Raw genomic sequence first — 17,985 nt, 5'->3', positions numbered from 1 at the left:
GGGAAAAAAAAGGTGGGGTTTTTTATGTTGAAGAGATTTCTGTGTTTGTTTCCATTTTCATTTTGTTCCATTTTCATTTTTTCATTTTTTGTGCATTCATGAAAAAAGAGTCTTCATGGAAAAGCTGACTGTAGAAATTAATTTTCCCCTAAAAATAGTGAGACCTCATTCTTATCTCTTGCAGAAGTGAGACAACAAACAGTACTTTTGAAAGTGAAACAATTTTCCAAAGTATTTATACAAGATTACTCATAAATTGAGTACTATAACCAAAGTACAAACTCACATAATGAGATCGAGTTTTATCACTTTCAGAAGAGCTGGGGAAAAAGCTAAGCAGAAAGCTTAGCATTATTGCAATGGATTCTGAGAGATCAATTAATAAAAACAATAAAAATACTTCCAAAAATCCTTTTTAAAAGAACTTGTGAGCAAATTTTACACTTTATGCTGTATACACGTGTTGGGTCCAAACATTATATCCAGCTCACCAACTCTGCTCTGCTCTGATGACTCTGAATCACCAACTCAACTCTGCTCTGCAGCAGACAAGAAGAACCTGAATAGCAACACATAGTTGCTATTACAAAATTAGCTGTTGAGGTGAAAGATCAGCCTGAGCTTCTAGGCTTTGCAGTACACTTCTCAAGTCAGCATATTTATTTATGAGGTGATTGTTGTCACCAAAACACATTTGATTCTTGTTTTGTCAATGTTTACACTCACTCATATTTTCCTACTCAATTGTTACTCGCACTGTGTTCAACAGATCTTCACTTATATTTGCTGTAATTTTTTGGGGAATGAAAAATGCTCTCCAAAAGTATTCACATTCCCGGTGAAAACTCTGCTTAGCCATTGACTCAGGTGCAGGCTGAGGATGGGCAGGTTGCAGCACTCACACCCAGTGACAGTAACGGTTTCATCCTGTCTGTGTTCCTGTTCTGTGCATTGGCAGATTGGATTAACTATCTACATACGCTGAAGTACCTACCAGCAGATGCTGTAAATTACTTCATCTGTCACCATTACAGTCATGATATCAATCCATTCAAAGGATGCTGGAAGCTGAGTTTTGTGTTGTTGCTGAGGGAGAAGCATGAGAGGAAGAGAACCACTAAGTAGTTACTTCTGCAAATGTAACAGTCTCCTGTCATAAAAAGAAATCATGCTTAAGACCAGTATAAATATTTGTCAAAGATATTCAGGGAACTTCAGGTTCCCAAAAAGTACCATAGGACTCCTTTTGCAAAAGTGGAGTCTCAACTTGCAGCCTTTCCTACATTAAAGTTTACCTTTCATGAAATATGAAAAGAGGCAGAGGAAAAAGGAGGTGTCCTTTTCAAATAATGAAGCCTCTAAACGCTAGTTTGTTTTGTTAATAAGGTGTTCCTTGTTAACAGAACATGGGCCACACCTGCCCATTAATATATTTTGTAAGCTTTCTCCCCAGCTATTAATTTCTGTTACAGCAACTTTGAGGATTCCAATGAGGAAAATGGTTTCTAAATACTCACACTGTCGTGTCTATTTGTACTGTGAACACATGGCAAACTTCTCAGTCCAAACGAGAATAGCTTCAAATTGAATTACTCGATAGGATTGAATGACACTCAGAATTTCTGTTCTGGAGAAAGCATTGTTTGCCTTAAAAAAAGCTGCCCTATGCTGGCCAAAGAGCCTTGCAGCCCTCAGTGCTGCAGGTCCATCTGCCCCCAGGGAACCTGGCCTACCTGTCACTGAGCTTTTTCTAAAGCCATTGCAAGAAAGAAAATATAAAAAAACAGGTCAGGAAAAAGGAAAGGTGTAGCCTTATCCATAGCATTTCTCATCCCTCTAATATGTAAAAGATGGACTTAAAACAAAAGCTGATATCATATCAAATCAGTGTCAAAACATAAGTTCAAATTAACTAGAAAAAAAAAGAATTCTTTCTATTCCACCTTACATTCTAAGTCATTACCAAAAGCAGCCTTAAAATTTTCTTTTAACTTCTAGATCAACAAAAATAAAATTCCCCCTTAACAGAAATTAGCTGGTATAAGCAATGCACACATCTTATATTGACTCACTGCAAGGAGAATATTTCCCTTCTAATAAATGCTTAACACCTTGGTAAACAGCTCTGTTTTGCAGAATGAGGTATAGCTGTTTGAACATTAGTTGTGTAATGAAATTCATATACCAATGGACTTAATGGATAGGGCAGACAATGAGTAAGACACTACTTCAGGAAGAAATTATTCTTTTTCTTTAAATAAAGAAGCCTGTTTTACAACTGCTAGCATATTCTGCGTGGTGCTGAACTTAGAATTCCCATTTGCAGGGTCCTATCTCAGTTTTGGTTTGGGTAATGAGGACCTCTTCTGAGAGATAAGAGAATAATATATGACACAGGTTTCTTCATCCTTTTAAATGCCTTGCCTTTGTCACTTCAAAAGGCCTGGTAGGTCATTCAGGCACCTGGGAGTTTTTTCCTATTCCATTTCAAGTCTCTCTCTAATTCTACTCCATCCTCAGTTGGAGCCTCCCAGAGATACATTTCCTATAAGTTAACTGTAAAATAAATATTTGTCATAGATATCTGTACACTGTCAATTCCAATTTTCTTTGAAAATAGTCAGGAAATTCTTCAGTGAATGAGGACCTTATCCTTCCTTTTAATCTCTCAATGAGTGAAAATACAATAAGCTTCAAAAGAGCAGGTGAATGGACTCCTAATCTGTGTTTAATAAATCATCACAGAATGTGACTGTAAAAAGGCTTGATCTCTTTTGAAGATCTCATCACACTTTGTAAAGTTCTTCAGAAGTTCTTGGAGAGGTCTGAGCATATTTTAACTTAGGAGCCTGTATATTCTTCTGTGTATGACTCATGGTATTAATGCCCCTCTTTCCCAGCTCAAGTGAGAAGTATCACAACCTGATTTAGTTAAAAAAAGGAAAACGCATTTACAGCTGAATGTTGCCAAGGTGAAAGACAGGTCCTTCTTAAAATGAATGTGTTCAAATAATTACTGATGAACTTTGCAAAACTCCAAGGGTCACTGAGATCATACCCCAATGATAATGAATGAGTACAAGAGTACAATTGGATTGCCTTCTTTGTTACTGAGATTCTTTGTTAATTAGAGAACTCACAGGGCTTTAACTCTAATTACTTTCTTTACCTTTAATAATGTAAAGTGGATATCTGACTGATATATTTTGTGGCTTATCATTGGTGAAAAGTACAATCAGATGCCCCATGCAGAGTAGAAGTTCTTGGTGGTTCAATGGGCAGCACAGTTGCTTGACAGAAAGTTAGTCACATGTGAGAGTTTATGTTGTAAATCCTACTTACCAAGTGATTGAAAAACAGAAAATGCAGCCACTATTTCTGCTCTCTCATTTATCGTCAATTACCAGTCATCTTTACACTGGACTTAGCTGTCATCTGGTACAAGGTGGCTCAACTCAGTGAAGCTGAACAGAGCCCTGCCAACAAACATCTGGCACAATAGGTTCAACTGGCTGTCTGGTCACTAGCAGCACCCTGATCTTCTAATCCTTTAAGTAGTTGTCTCCATGTGGGGACCTTCTCTCTAGCTCCCAGCACAGACAGAGTGTTGTTTCCATTCTTTGTCCACCTTGCCTATTTTTACCCATCTTAGTATTTGAAATCTCCAGAGCATGGTAAGCAATCCACATCATTTGTTCGGTTTGGGAGTTGTCTTCATGGGAATAAAATTGATTACACAACAATGGCATGATTTTCCATAAGCCCACACTTACTTCACTTTATGTCATGGAGTTTTAAAATATCAGTGGACTTCATGTTGTTTTGCAAAAGAATAAGGACCACCGCTATTAGCATGACACTTTTCACGTGTGTGATGTTAATACTCTCCATGAAACACAGAGGGAGAACTGGGTTCACAACACTGTTTCAGGCTGAATAGAAAGCAACAGGAGGGGAGCTAGGTGACATAGCAAGTGCATAGCTAACAGTACGCGCACCTTTGGCATGTGGTAGGTAACCAGTATGCTTTCTACTGTGGGAGGTTTTTTTGCCTTTTCTTCTTCCACCCTTTGTAAAATTTCATTAAAATTGCACATTTTTTTGCATGTCTATCAAAAGAGGACCCTTACTTTGGGACTATATTTTAATTAATAATACTATCTGTATCACTACTAGTCCTTCTGCCACTTTCTAAAATAATTAATTGTCATCAGTCAGCTTATTCATCCATCATTTAGAAAACAGATATTCTTCCTTTTTTAACAGGGACGTCACCAGTCTTTTTACTCATTCTTTCTACCCACTAAAAGATAAAGTTTTATTTAAATGGTGTCTCTCTGTAACTTTTACTACAATAATACAAATTACTTTTAGGGCTGCAGGATCGAAAAATATGTATTTACCATGTTAGTTTTGTATGCTTGCTCCTTTTCTCCATATGGCTCCATGCTTATGCCAGGTTTTTCTTTACCAGCTAAAGAATCTTTTGTTGTTTAAAATTTTTATTTTCTTTAAATCAAAAATTTTATAAAACACCAAAAACATTTTTCAGGCCTTTTTTAATAACAGTTTAGCAAATGTTAATAACATTGTACATACCATGTATGCCAAGTTACTGAGACAGGATAATTATTGAAATATTATGATTTACTCAAGTTGAAGAAAATATTTATTTTCAGGAAGAGATCAATGTTTAATATTCTTCCTTTCTTGAAGAGTTATGAGTTCAGCATGTGCTGAAGAGTTTTCCTAAAGCAGAAACTTTGGCTCACATAAATCAAGGGACGAGGCATTCTTTTCTACTCCTGGCCCTCTGCTTGGGAGAGCTTTTGTTTGACCTTAACAGCATGTTAGGGTGAGAATCTGGGTGTGAACAAGGCACCTTCTTCTCCTTGGAGTGGAGGAATAAAAAAGAGGGCCAGATTACATTTAAATCAGTCCCCAAAACTAGGGGAGGGGGAGGGAACCAGGGCTGTTGACCACAGCCACGGAACTTGCATGCTCCATCGCTTAGAAACAAACCATTACAAGCATCAAAACATCACAAAGCTTTTTTATGTCACAGGTGTTTTTATGTGTTGTAAAGAATTACAGGAACTACAGAGAAGGATGTAGAAGTGTCCTGTATAACAAAATAAGAACCTTATGTGACTGACAACAGCCCTGTAACCTTTTAACAGACTGAAGTTCCATCTCTAGTAAGATTCTTCGTCATTTCTTTGCATCTGTTTCAGAAAAACAGTCCTGACCCAGATTTTACACAATAATTTAAGACTGAATGAAAACTGTAAGAGTAACAAACTATGACAGCAAAGGGCAAGGAAAGAAGGGTCATTATATAAGAAACATGGCTTCAGAGACCTCATTTGCAGCTAAATGATTTCCATCATGAATGTCAGACTTACAACCATATTCAGATGGACAGAACCCATGAACTATAGAAAGCTTTAGGACAACTTTTCATGCAAGAACAGACCTGATTGCAGAAATGACCACATCCTTTTAAGATTTTTTTCCCCCCAGTTTTTAGTTATGATAATAATCATCTAACTTGTGCATATATTCAAATGTAATGACATGAAGAAAATTTATACCTAGATTATCATCAATTTGTTTATCACAATTTCAGAGATAATTCCTTATGATAAATGCAACACACAATAAAGGGCACCAGAATATGGGCAGGAGGCCTTACACTCCATTTATCAAACTACGCTCCCGGAAGGAATAAATGATCTTGTGACCCTGGTCACTGTAGTGCATAATTGCTATATTTGCATTTCTAAAATTGTTTCAGATCTAAGAAAGGTTTTTCTCACTAAGGTACAAAACATATAACAGCTCAATTTCTAAACACTGCTCAAACTTTGCATTAAGAATGCACCATCCATTTTATATATGATCTTACTAAATTGCATTGTACAGTAATGTTCTACTTAGGCTCTGTAGCTGAGATGATCTTTTGCAGGTTGACTTTCCCTTTCCTTTTTCTCTATTTTCTTCATGACTAACTCCTGCAATCGTGATTTGGCATTAGACTAGAGTGAATCAGGTATTCAGAGCCTGAATACAAATTCAATCCAATACTGCTTTTGCTTGGAGCATATCTGATTTATGGACATCAGCAAAAGAAATATATAAAATAAGTAGATTTTTTGCATTCACTTGGTAAAAATATGATATTGCAGTGTTTAAAACCAGTTTGAGAAGAAATATGTTTTAAATACATTAGAATACTAAACAAACCACTGCAAAATGCCTTGAAGTCTTAAAAGCACTAGGTTATGGCTTTGCTGCTCACATTACTGCAGTGAAGGGGCTGTAAGCCTTTCCATTAAAAATCCTATTTTCAATACTTTATAAGTCTGCTGTAAAAATCACACTGGACTGAAACTCAGAATAAAAGGAATAAAAGAATAAAATAAATAAATAAATAAAAGAATAAAAGCTTGGAAATAGGTCATTTAAATAATTTTTTTATAACAGTGTCATAATCTAATTTGTATTTGTAAATGCAGAATGGGAAGAAATAAGTTCTTAAGACATTTTGCACAGATTGAAAGCACAAAAGTAACCCTACATGCTTTTAAATATGATTGATACTGGCAAAGTCTAATTTTGCATATCCAAGCTGCACATGCAAAAAAATTTTTTGAAAGGAACAGGCCAAATTTAATTACATGAGGACTCAGCTTTGCCTCACCTTATAACAATGCTCCCTTCAAGTTTAACCTAAAAGTAAGGTTGTATACATATTTATGACAGTGATAATAGTGTATTTTGGAATAACTATTCAATTAATACACAGCAGTAAGCTGCCTTCCAAAGTATCTAATCAGGGTTTCTAAAGTATGCATCAAGGTTTCTCAATGCCCTGATTTACATCAAAATTTTCTGGTAGATTTTAAAGTCCTGCCCTTAACTTATTTCACATAGTTAACTTTCAGAGTACAGAAGTAATGTAAGGATCTAATTTGTGATCCATCAGGTTCATACTTGATAAATTAAGATTTCAAAACACAGCTTGTGTTGCAGTCCACTTTCTGGGTACAAACTGAACTGATTACTTTCACTACTGATACAAACATGAAATCCATAACAGAAAAAAGTGCTTTGTTTTCAATATCTGAAACACTTTATATGTCAAGCTTGGGGAGCTGATTTAAAAATTTAAATAATGAGGGCAAAATATTTTACCAAAATTATTTTTAAGGACTAAGAGCATAAGTGAGAAGTAAATACCATGTTGGCAAGACCTTTTTCAATTCAGTATCTCCAGAGAATATTTTCTTCAGAAAAAGGTACACAAATCCTACAAGGCCAACTGGTAAAGTTTCTTCCTAAGACACAGAAAGAAAGAGACTCTTATTTCTATCATGAAATCAGGCATCTTTCTTTTCATTTTCTGTATTTAACCTTTTTAATACAACACTGTATTAAAAGGCATTATCCTTATGCCCTTGTTTCACATATCCCTTTTAAATTATGTCAAGGTCTTGACCTTAAAAATATTTAGGCACAGTAAGTTTTGCAACTGAAATGTGCAGGTTTTTAAAAAATCCTTTTATCAGTTGTAATTCCCTTCAAAAATCCTTGAATGTATCTTTATTCTTGCAATAAGAAGGCACAATGAGAAATCTTACTTTTCCCTTATTATGTTTCATTCATCTCTTCTCCATATGTTCATACTCTCCTACTTTAAATTACGTTAGTTAAATATATTAAAACATTAATCCTTCCATTCTTAGCGAGTTTGCAGGTGTAATTACAATTAACCCCCTTAGATGTTGTCTCAGCTAAGCTAGAGAATATTGACCGAATTTTTTACTATCAGTATCAAATGTAATCAAAGTATTATTAAAAGTTCACTAAATTTCTGAAGTAATAGTTATGGGTGCGGAGTGTTCCTTTAACACTGCATATAGAACTTATTTGGAGTTCCTTGTTGGCTCTCTTGTTAATGACTTAAGTGCTGTATCTGAACACAAACTGACTATCACAGAAGTTCCCCAACATAAACTTCATATTTTCATTTGAAGTTTTCCATACTTGACAGTCTCATCTCTCTTACCCATTGCCATAGGCTACCACTTTCTGTAGTAATTCTCATGATGAGGAAGGAAAAAGAAAAAGGGAAACATAATATAACAAGTGCATAACTTGATTTAGATGCTTTTTCTAGTTTTAAAAAAACATGGCGCTGCTGCCACTGCTTCTGCAATTGCAACCAGCTTGTTCATTAGCATTTTTTATATTTTTGCTCTGTTCAAATGTATGCATTTTGACAATTAGAGATCCAATCAAACACTTACTGTAGAAAGCCTTTGGTATCTTGATTACCTGAGCTCTATTTCATTCTAGTTTTGAAGCAAAACATTCTGTACATCTAATTAGTTTCGTGTTTCTAATTGTCATGGTTACCCCATGCACTTTTATAAACTCTGCTGTAACCAGCACCATTTTTATGTGGTAAGCATTTTTCAAAATAATTAATTCTGTCAGATATGAGATGAGATGTCTTATTATGCCTCCACATAAATTGAGCTTTGAAAGGAAATAATACGGTATTCTTTGTTCCTATCCCAGTTAACACCAGTCTTTCTTCTGCATACTTACAATATCCCAAAAGGATTAACATTCTTTATTCTCTGGCCTTCATCTTTGTACACCAATAATCCTTCCAGGGTAGACTCCAATAAAACACATCTGTTACATTTATATTCTGACATTAGTCCAAGCCTGTGCTCTGAACCATTGTGTTTTGATGCAATGCACTATTAAGCAACTTCTGTGTTTTCCAATAAAGGAAGCTATATATCACTGAATGATTAAGTAAGCCATTTATAGATGGCATTAATATCAGCATTAGTACTTTGTCCTAAAGCCTGTATTGACCTTGTACCTTGGTTAAATTCTTCCTCTGCTGAACTAGCTGATGCACTTTGCTTTGATGCACATAGTTAGCTTTCACAATAAAAAAAAAAAAAAAGTGGCAAACTATATCCAAAAAATACTATGATGTTTCAGGAAGTTGAGAGCAGAGATGTGGAAGGTTGAAAAATAGGGTATACACTTGAAAAACAACACAGAAATCAAATGTTATTATTTTCCTTTAACAGGCAGTGTATTTTGCGCCTTTTGTCAAAACATGTAACTATTTCTGGATATAGCTTCAAGTTTCTTAAATAGGGGGGTTTATTATTATTTATGTTACAAGACTGACATCACTTTTTCTTGCTGATTGGTTCACAAGTTCTTCTATCAAATATATTGGTGCTTCCTGGGAGAAAATTTGTGAATGAGTTTATGGATTCTATCATAGCTGGCTTCCCTGACATATTAAAAAATCAAGTTCCATAAAATTAGAATGCAATGACTAAACATGGAAAAAGCAAGTCAAGAACATTGTATACTACACTCAGTCACCTGTGTCGTGGTTTAACCACAAACGGCAGCTAAGCCCCACACAACTGCTCACTCACTCCACCCCATTGGGATGGGGGAGAGAATCGGAAGGGTAAAAGTGCGAAAACTTGTGGGTTGAGGTAAAGACAGTTTAATAGGGAAAGGAAAAGCTGCACACACAGGCAAAGCAAATAAGGAATTCACTCGCCACTTCTCATCGGCCAGCAGATGGTTAGCCATTTCAAGGAAAGCAAGGCTCCATCACACATAATTATTACTTAGGAAGACAAATGCCATAATTCCAAACGCACCCCCTTCCTGCTTCTTCCCCTCCAGCTTTTATTGCTGAGTATGACATCATATGGTATGGGATATTCCTTTGGTAAGACGGGGCCTGCTATCCTGGCTGTGTCCCTCCCCGTCTTTTGTCCACCCCCAGCCTGTTCACTGGTAGGGCAGCATGAGAAACAAAAAAGGCCCTGATGCTGTGCAAGTACTGTTCAGCAGTAACTAAAACATCCCTGTGTTACCAGCACTGTTTTGGTCACAAATCCAAAACATAGCACCATATGACCTACTATGAAGAAAATTAACTCTATCCCAGCCAAAACCAGTATGATGAGTATTATAAGAAATCAAAATCTATTTCTGGAAAATAGAATGCAGCTACTTGTAATGCTCTGCTGTTTGCCTTTGTCAGATGCTGAAATAAAATTACGTTTAAAGACTGATCATTCTGTAGACGCAGGGAAGGTGATTATATGCTTTTTCTATGGACATCAGACTGAGCTCGGAACTGCAGATATAGCCACAGGTCTTATTATAATCAAAGAAAATTATATTCCGACAAGTCAAGGTTGAATTTTGCTGCAATTACTGTACATATAGGACCTGAATAAGGCTAGACACTTTACATATGAATAACGACTCAGTGGATGACCCACAGGACTTACAATTGAATCTTAGACCATGCACTGTGAATGAAAGCAGCAAACAGTAGACAGAGAATAATAAACTTTAAAAGTTCTTTGCATTCATTAGAACAAAATCATTATGCTGATATTTCCTTCCTCATCATCTGCCTTTCTTTAGACTTGAGTATACTACAGGCATCTGTGTGTCTTTCTTTCAGACAGAAAATAGAATTTTTAATAAAACAAAACAGTTTTCATGAAGAGTGTCAATTACTGCTCCAGAAATTGCACTGGCTGACCAAAAGGCCCAAAGTTACTTTTTTAAACTGAAAATGATTTCATTAGCATAATTCCAGGATAAAGTTTTCAAATGAAAATCGCTCAACTTAGAATTGTCCCTTCTTCACAATAAAATCTCTGCATAGGAAAGCTCTCGATCACAATCCCCTCTGATCATAGTCTGTCTGGGGACAGTCATCATTTGATTACTTAGAGAAAATGAACACACTTGAACCAGTACCCTACTGGTTAATCATATTTAGAACATGCTAAAACCAGAAGTCATGAATTTAAATCATTCCACCATCGGCCATTTGTCAGTGGTGTTACTTCCTGAGTGTTCTGCAGACCCATGCTAAGGTGACAAGAGCAGCTGACAATACTTGTCATTATTTTTTCTATATTAATTCTAGTACACCATCTTTGTACTAACTCAGTATTCAGCATTCAGACATGCTTCAAAGGGGGAAGAAGGATGTCAAAGTATAGGGTGACTGCATTGTTATTTCAAAATGAAACTTTTTTCTATCTTGTATCCAACAAGTTATTTTTATCTCAGCTAAATTACACTGTTCTCACTGATAACACAAGAATAATCCCCATCCTGTTATATGAAGTATTTACCCCAAATGAGCACAAATCAACAATTAATAAACCTAATAATTATTTCTGAATATGTGTACTACTTAATCCTATTCCAAATAATATAAGCATAAAGATAAAAGGAGAGACTATGCCATCTCGCAGGTTATTTAGCTGTGTGGTGGGCAGGACTGCTGATACTGTCCAGGAACAGCTGGTTGCCTAGAGCAACAAAACAGCAGGGCTGCAAAATATTTGCTGGCTGCTTGCATGCCTATCTAGATGCCAGGCTGCAGAGACATTTTCTTGTTTACCTAGGGCATTAGAGCTCTTAGGGCCAGACTAGGTAATAACTAAGCCTGCTTTATTTGTAATGACCTCCTCTTTAAGGGTCAAAATCAACAGCTCTTATACCATTCTCTACTTACCTTGGTTCATTCTCTGTGAAATACATGTTGCTGCATGATGATATGTGGCTTACCAACATGCCTATGATTAGTGGAGCCATTTATGAAAATGCCACCTTTAATTGCACTGCAGTGGAGTTTGCTGCAAGTCCCACAGACCTCAGACGGTGCTGGGGCACCACCAGCTCAAACTCCTGCAAGGGCTGCTTCCACACAGAGAGACAATCTGCAGCATTTCTCCCTGTGCTGCCATCTGCCCCAGAGGAGAAACAGATCCAGAATCTGCATTCAGTGCACATTTAAAATGGTCCTGAAATGCAGATATAAAACACACACCAGGGTGTTCTCAGTTATGAAATCCAAACAGATCAAAGTCTTAATCTCTATAAAAGACTACAGCTACATCAGGGGTAAGTTTTAAGTATTAGAAAGCCACCAGAATGTTTTCATAGTGTGAAAAATATCTTCCCTGCTCGCATTCAGATACTTTCATCTGTATGCTGTTTTCTGATCTCATAGGCAATCCACCTTTGGCCTGTATAAATATGTCGAATCAGTTTTGAGCTGCAAATGCTATTTCTCCAGAATGTTAAGGAACTCTCCTTCCAGAGCTGTCATGTTTAAAGACTACTCATTACAGCATTCTCATGTTGTAAAAAGCTCTTTAAAATAAGCAGAAGAATGATTCTGGTCAGTGCTGTTTTCACATATGTCAGCTCTGTTCTGGACAGGCTTTTCAATTTCAGATTTACTTACTGTGATGCAGTTTATGTATATATACATACACCATAGAAAAAGAGAGAGAAGAGTGAAATCTAAATAGAAGAATCATTAACAATTCCTTCTATGCTTTAGAAAAATGTCACTTTTATATGAAGATGAAACTTTGGTCATAGTCACTTTCTATAAATGCTCAGCTGTAAATATATGTACATATATGTTTACAACATAAACTTCCACTGTTGATGAATAGTACTGAATAACAGAAAGTACATTTTTATCTAAAACCCCCAAACATGGAAATGATTAGTCCACTTTAGACATGAATATGGTGTTTCCAAAATGTAGCAACCCTGCTGCTGAATCACCAAATGCAGCATTACGAAAAGGAGTCACTAGTCTCTACAAGCTTTGTATTTCAATTCTTTTTTAAAGGAAAAGCAGCAGTAAAAGAAAGAAAGCACATCATCTGCTTGAAATCAGAGCCTTCTTACAATACCCCAAGGCTATACTTTGTTTCCAATTAATGTTTGCCCTCTTGGAATTATATACAAATAGTTTTTACGTTCTTCATGCATAGCAAATCTGTCTAATGATTTTCTTACCGTGTTCTAGTCTAGATAAAAGTACTTAATTGCTGTAACAACATTAACTTCACAAGTCTATCATTTATGACTAGTGGTTAGCTGTTTCTTAAGCTGTACTATCACATACAAAGTGGAAAATGCAAGCAATCTAGTAAAAAATTACATTGTTAAGAAAATGCCCCATTTTAAGCTCTTTATTATATGTCACTAAAATTACTAGAGGAAAAAAATGCAATGTTGTGTGACATTAATTTTATGGAGGACCAAAAAAAAAGAAAATACATTAATAACCAATGATATTGAATTTGCTTTAGCTATACTTTTGTATATTCCTGACTATATACTTCTTTGTTGTTTTCTCTTTGGAAATGTGTAAAAACAGCAGGAGAAAATGCACACATAAAGTATATGTAAAGGATGAATCAGAATAAAAAGCCTACCCTTGATGGTCCCTATTCTTACAGCAGAACTCTAAAGAACATCACCTCTAGAAATCAAAGAAGTCTTCCAACCCACACGCAGGAAATAAATTCAGGTTTCTGTCACTGAAATTAAACTACATGAAATATCCATACACTGGAAAACCATGGAAATATTCACAAACAGCAAACTTGGAATAGAGGGAGAAGTTTTATTGCCCTGGTAAAGCTGCTAAAGCAACAAAAAGATAACAGGTAGCTCCAGAATTTCATGTTACTTTAACTCCACTTGCATATAAAGCCAATGTATTTTCTCACATGCAAGAGAAAGAAACAATAATCAAGTGTTCACTGAGCTACAGAGATTAAACATAAGACATGGAAGTTAGGACATCTCCAAACTGTCTTATACTACCAACACTTGAACCCAGATCTCCTGCAGTCTCATTAATTACTCTAAAGGCAAGGCAATGCTGGGGATTTCACAAAGCATTTTTGACACTCCATTTACATCGAGAATGAGGATGGGGAAGAGGGAAGAGTTAAAGCTGTGCATAAAAAGTTGCACAGAAAAGCTGTTCCAGTTCAAATTTATATTTAAGTGATGAAAGGGTTTTGTATTAGCACTCTGTTTAGGATTATATACATCACCATCTCTCACTTCATCAATACAATAGGAATAGTTAACTCTACTATTACTGAAGAAATTAAAATCTTGTTCTATACACTTGAAGTACCTAATTGCTGCTCAGAAACTGCAGAATACAGTATACTACTATTATTTTCACTGTTCAGAATTTGATTCATTCAGCCCACCAACAAACCAACATATTCAAAAGTTTAATGAATTATCTGAAAATACAGTCATTTCCTTCAGTATTTCAAATGTCACACTATAAACTCTCTTGACTTAGTAATTTGCTTTTGTTCCAAGTTCAGCACCAGTATTTTGCAGGATTATTTTAAACATTTACGTTTAATTAGATAAAAAGTAATTTTACATCACACTAAGTGTCATTTTGGCATTTAACAAACATGTTTTTTCATCTTTAGGAAAAAAGTCAAAAAGGTGTTTTGCACTGGTGGGGGAGGAGGGAGAGGGCAGAGAGAGAGAGTGTCTCAGTAAATAAGGCTCAACAACAAATGACTTAATAAAATAGCTGTTTAATAAGATAAAATAAAAAGAGGAATATAGTTAGTGAGTAAATCTTTTGTCCCTTCAGATACTAGTAACCCCGCATCCCTTGAGCTGCTGGATGGATTTTCCTATGCCATGCTGCACACATCCCCTCCATGGAGAGAGGTTAACTGTGACGTGGATCACCGACTCCTCAATGTGCAATGGTCTTCTGTTTAGGATCACTACATTCCACTCCTTGTTCGACACCCAGTTTACCTTTCCCAAAGATCTTGTAAGCTACAGGTTATATTAATAACACACAGGTTTCTCAAGCCCTAAGTACGAGGCCAGATAGAGTAGGTACAGCTCCTCAAGTACAATGTCTTCTGCAAGGCTCCCAGTACAGAAGGTTTTCCAGAATTCAAAATATAAAGCAACTCATCATTCCTAGAAAAGCAAATCCAGCAACAAACTAATCAGTTTAAATATCTGCTACTTGATGTTTTTTGTTAAGGGACTGGGAGTCATAACCTACATAGAAAGTATTCTAAGTAAATTTTTTAATTCTATATATAACTACTGAAGCACTATTGGATACTGACATTTCATTTTCTTAAATAGCTGAATGCAGACAAAGAATATACTGAATCAAAACTCATTGGTCCATGTGTAGAGTCGTATCCTGAAATCACACAACCCTTCTCAACAATTCTGTACTGACTACAGGGAGGATATCAGCATTTTTATTATCTGAGATATGATAATGTTTCTGTTCACAAGTTTAGCCTCTGAAATCTCTAGATGCTTCAAGTAGAAAAAGAGCAGGTGTACTCCAGTTCCAAATTTCATATTTTTTAAGTCTATAAATTCTTGTTTCTGGATAGACGTTAAAAGAAGTGAAATTTTCCACTCATTTCAATAAATTGAATTTCATCTTTGACCTGAAGCTGAAATCAGGGCAAAACAGAGAAAAGGAAAAGGGAAAAAAATAGAGGCTTACAAGATTGTAAAGGTTATCTATATTTTTTTTCTTTCATATTTAAGTGAAAAACTTGCTAAGTAATCTTAAACACAGTCTTCCATCATGACTCAAGTAGGTCAGAATTATTCACACTTCACATAATTTATATTAGTTCAAAAATTCATAATGCTGAAAGTTAGTAAACTGCAACCAAGCATCAGATGTGAGAGTCAGAAAATTTTAGTGTACTATTGTTTAGAACAACCATGGTCAAATGTCTCATCTCAACTAACATGGGGTGTTAAAATCAAAGACATACTTGAGATCAATGCTATCTAATAGCATTGTTCAACTCCTGCTTCCAAAACCTTTCCCAGTTTTAAAAATATTATGAATATATTGTTGCCTGAGTAAAGAAGTCTACATTAGTTTAACTCATATGGTGTACAAAAAAAGAAGACATAGGTTATTACCTAAAGCTGGAGTCCAAAAGACAGACTGTGCTGAGAATCCTATGCTCCTTTAAAGAAAGCAAAGTATCCCATCCTGAAAGAAATTAATACAAAAGTAATGGGGAAAGCTGTCAAGGCTGTTCTTGGGAATCAGCACACTTGGGTGCTTCTCTGAAGTGCCTCTACACTAATGCACATAGCATGGGAAAAAAACAGTGGGAGTTAGAAGTCTGCGTGCAGTTACAGGGCTGTGACCTCCTTGGGATCACAGAGATATGGTAGGATAGCTCACATGACTGGAGTGCTGCAATGGATGGTTACAGGCTCTTCAGGAAGCACACGCTACGAAGAAAAAGAGGGTATATTACACTTCATGTGAGAGAGCAGTGGAAGGCATGGAGGTGCATGGAATACATCCTATCCTTGGGACTGTTCAGGAGCCAGTCAAGAGCATACACTTCAAGATTAGCAGGCAGACCAACACAGGTGCTGTTGTGTTGGGTACCTGCTACAGAGGTCCTGATCAGGAAGAACATGAGGCCTTCCTCAAACAACAGGAAGAAGCTTCACATTCACAGGCCCTGATTTACATGCAGGACTTTAACCACCCTGATATTTGCTGGAAAGACAACACAGTAGGGCACAAACAATCTAGGCCATTTCTGAAGTGTATTGAGAACAACTTCCTGGCACAGGTGATCAAGGAGCCAACAATGAAAAGTGGACCTCATACTTATAAACAAGGAAAAACTGTCTGTGGATGTGAAAGCTGTGAGCAGCCTTGACTGTAGTGACCATGAGATGGTGGAGTTCAGGATCCTGAGAGGAGGGAGCAGGGAAAAAAGCAGGATCACATCCTGGATTTCAGGAAAGTAGACTTTAACTTCTTCAGAGATCTGCTTGGAAGAATCCCATGGGATATGGCCCTAGAGACAAGAGTCCAAGAAAGCTGGTTGATAACCTCCTCCAAGCTCAAAAGAGGTCCATCCCAACAAGCAGGAAATCAAGCAGAGGCAGCAGGAGGCCTGCATGGAGCAAGGAGCTCCTGATTGAACTCAGATAGAAAAAGAAAGTGTACAAGAGGTGGAAGGAGGGACAGATGACCCAGAAGAAGTATAGAGATGCTGTTCAATCGTAGGGATGGGGTTAGGAAAGCCAAAGTCCACCTGTAGTTGAATCTGGCAAGGGATGTCAAAGGCAATGAGAAAGGATACTACAAGTATATAAACAGGAAGGATGACTAGGGAAAACATGGGTCCCCAGGTTGGGGACCTGGTGACAAAGGACATGGAAAAGGCTAAGGTTCTCAATGCCTTCTTTGTCTCAATCTTTACCAGTAAGATCGGCCTTCATGTATCCATACGCCCTGAGACCAGAGGGAAAGTCTGGGGGAAGGAAGACCTACCCTCAGTGGAGGACTGGGTTAGAGAACACTTAAACAAACAACATACAGAAGTCCACGGGCCTGATGGGATGCATCCACGAGTGCTGAGGGAGCTGGCTGACATCACTGTGAGGCCCCTCTCAATTATGTTTGAAAGGTCATGTCAATTGGAAGAGGTTTCTGAAGGCTGGAAGAGAGCAAATGTCCTCCTGTCTTCAAGAAGTGCAAGAAGGAAGGTCTGAGTAACAACAGATGGGACTCACATCAATCTCTAGGAAGGTGATGGAGCAACTCATCCTGGAAACCATTTCCAAATACATGAATGACAAGAAGGTGATTGGGAGTAGTCAGCATGGATTTATAAGGAGGAAATCATGTTTAACCAAATTTACAGACTCCTACAATGAGGTGTAGAGCTTGGTGGATGAAGGTAAAAAGGATGTTACTTACCTCAACTTCAGCAAGTTTTTTGACACTGTCTCTTGTAACATCCTCATAGATAAGCTGATAAAGTAAAGGTTAGACAAGTGGTTGGAGAGGTGGATTGAAAACTGGCTGGACAGCCAGGCCCAGAGAGTTGTAATCAGCAGCAGAAAGTCCAGTTGCAGGCAAGTCATTAGTTGTGTATCCCATGGGTCAATACCTCTGCCAATACTGTCTAACCTCGTCATTAATGACCTGGGTCTTGGGATAACATGCACGCTTGGCAAGTTCATAGATGACAAAAAATGAGAAGAGTGGCTGGGGGACCAGAG

The sequence above is a fragment of the Pygoscelis adeliae genome, unplaced genomic scaffold (genome assembly GCF_000699105.1).
Source record: "Pygoscelis adeliae isolate BGI_AS28 unplaced genomic scaffold, ASM69910v1 Scaffold45, whole genome shotgun sequence".
In the NCBI taxonomy this organism is placed as follows: domain Eukaryota; kingdom Metazoa; phylum Chordata; class Aves; order Sphenisciformes; family Spheniscidae; genus Pygoscelis; species Pygoscelis adeliae.
This window is presented reverse-complemented; position numbering follows the sequence as displayed.